We start from the raw sequence: 2,988 nt of genomic DNA, 5'->3' as shown, positions 1-2,988 counted from the left end.
GAACCTAGTGAATATGATAAGACTGATACATTCAAGAATACTCTTTCGAGTTCTTATTCAACATTCTTGCTTGTTTTAAAAGAAAAGAATTTCTTCAAGAATGAATATCTCACTGCAATGGAATTCATGAAAAAAGTTGAGGAAAGAGAGTATGATTTAAGGTGCCAAAAATCATCAAAGGAAAATCAAGATCCAACACTCTATGGAGGATCTTTACCTTTGAGTAGTTCTGCTTCTCCGATTAATGCACTTCTTACTCAAACTTCACAAGAAGGATCATCTTCTTATAGTGATCCTAATGTATGTTTCATGGCTTCTGGGTTGAATGACATCCCTAGTGGATCAACAGCAAATGTTTTCACAACATCATCTAATGTAAACATGAAGGAAGCTGAACATAATTTTGCTTTCCTTAGTGCTTTTATGACATCCTATGAAAACTTGGTGGGTAGCAATATTGCTACTAGTGAATTAACTGAAGAAGATTATGATCCGATTGACCATGATGATTTAGAGTTAATGGATCTCAAGTGGAACATGGCTATGATTGTATGAAAAGTGAAAAAGTTTATGCAACGAACTGGAAACGATTTACCATCTTTGAACAAAAGAGTTGGGTTTGAAAAATTGAAGGTTAAATGTTATAATTTCCAAGAGTTTGGTCGTTTAGCTAAGGAATGTGATAAGCCAAAGAAGGAATACAATGGTCCTTGTTCTCAAGATAGAAGTTCAGGAAAGACTTTTACTGAAGTGAAATATAAACTGTCTGGAGAAGAGTCTTTTAAGGCTGCAGGATCAAAAGCTTTACTCACTGTTGAAGGGATAGATTGGAATCACCGACTGCTGGGTAATGAAGGCCAAGCAAATCTAGCAATGTTGGAACCCGCTGATAATTTTCAAGATGCAAGTGGAGTGGGATTGATTTCTGAAAGTGAAGTTGAAACTGAATCAGATTTAGATGTTTCTTGCAACATGAAACCAACTACCTTTGCTTGCATGACAAAAATTGACGAGGTTAGTTCTTCATCTACTTCACTTACATTATCTAAGAATGTGTCATGTTTTGATTGTGAAACTGTTAAGTCAGAAATTGATTTAATTAAGGGTCATAATGATTTACTAATGAAAGAACTTGCTTCACTCAAGGATACATATAGACAATCATTAGAGTCATAAATGATATCAAGGGAAAAGATTGATGGATTGTCTATAAGTAATACTGATTTGAAAGTAGAAATTTAAGTGAAAATGACTATCAATAAAAACCAGTTTCAAGAAATTCTCAAACAAAGAACTAAAATAATTGAGCTTGAAAATGAGATTCTTGAGCTGACAAGTAAGTTAGATAAATTTAGAAATTCATCATTTTTGTTAAATGAAATTATTGAAGTTTTCGGTAAACAAAAGAGTTATACAAAAGGTTTAGGCTTTGTTGAAGTTCCTCCACCATTTCATGATGACAATTCGCATAATCCGTTTAGGGGAAAGGAAGAAATTCTTAACGAATCAGTCATTCATGAGGAGAAACCTAAACTTTGTAAAAAGGACAATGTCATTGCTCAATCTTCGACTAAAGAAACTCATGTTCAAAGTAACAAAGTCTTTGTTGAGCAGGTAATCATTGAGGATGTAGTTGAACCTGAACCGGTAACTAAAAACCAGAATATTCCACGTTCGAATGACATTTTAAGTGAACCTCATGAATTTGAGGGAGCTATGTATGGTTCAAGTACATCTAAAGTGAATTTGACAAAACCATATAAGATTAAGGCTAAGAAATCAGTTAAACCAAAAATTTCTGATGAGGATTTTTATGCGTTTCATCAATCCAACTTCTTTTATTGAAACACCGGTCGTGTGTTTAAGTTAAAATGTCTTAGCAAAGTGTTCACTGAGAAAGACATTCCACTTAATTTTATCAAACCAGAGTTGATCGAGAGTGTCTTTAACAATGACACTTCAAAAATACAAGATCTTGAACCTGCGTTTGCTAGATCTAAAGCATCAAATACAACAGATTTGTTAATTAAAGCAAAACAATTGTTCAAATATGTTAAGAAAGTTCAAATTGTTAATTCACCTGGAACTGACACGTTACAGAGTTTTTCTGATTGTTCAAATCTTGATTTTTTTATGAAAAAGAAATCTGTTACATTTGATGACTTGAACAAAATGCATGCTTCTGGTGTGTCTCATCAACCTTCGGTTGCACCAGTTTTTGTCAACCACAATGTTTGTTTGTTGACATGAGAACTTGCTTTTTATGTGATGAACGCGGTCACGTTGTAAGAAACTGTGGAATGAAGAAATAACAGAATATTCATCCATTAATCAAGGAATAAGCCAAACCAGTTCCTTTGGTTAAAGAAATTCTGAAAAGACCCATGTCTTGTGATGATGAGACATACATCATGTTTTCAAATGTGAATCCATGCAAAGTGATTCATATTGATGAAAGTAAAATTAATTTAAATCGAAATTTGTTCCTACGGAACCAATTTTGTAAGAATGTGAACACAAATGTAGTTCAAGCTACATTCTTGAGATGAAAGTTAAAAAGGCCCGTGACTTATTCACAAGCAGCTAAACTGCATTTGGATTCAATCAAAGTTAACTCTTCTAGTGAAATTAAAGAGGTGCCCAAGACTGAGGCCTGGACTACTCTTTCAAACTAATCATTTTACCTCTATGTTCAGAGTTTATCCAAGACTATATATGGTGAAAACTGGATTATGGATGGCGGATGCTCTCGTCAATTACCGACAATATCAGCCTACTAACCAATGTCAAGAATATTCAAGGTGGTTATGTTTCTTTTGCGGGTAATTATGGGGGAATGATTACAAAAGAAGGAGATGTGTCAAATGGTCATATTACGTTTGAGAAAGTTAATTATTGTAATAAAGTGGATCACAATCTATTAAGCATGTCTCAAATTTGTGATAATAAATATACCACGGTATTTACTAACAAGGAGTGTATAATACT

The sequence above is a fragment of the Bidens hawaiensis genome, unplaced genomic scaffold (assembly GCF_021521415.1).
Source record: "Bidens hawaiensis isolate Kalapana, Puna unplaced genomic scaffold, B.hawaiensis_p1.1 tig00035821_1, whole genome shotgun sequence".
Classification (NCBI taxonomy): domain Eukaryota; kingdom Viridiplantae; phylum Streptophyta; class Magnoliopsida; order Asterales; family Asteraceae; genus Bidens; species Bidens hawaiensis.
The sequence above is the reverse complement of the archived record's forward strand: the minus strand, read 5'-3'. Positions refer to the sequence as shown.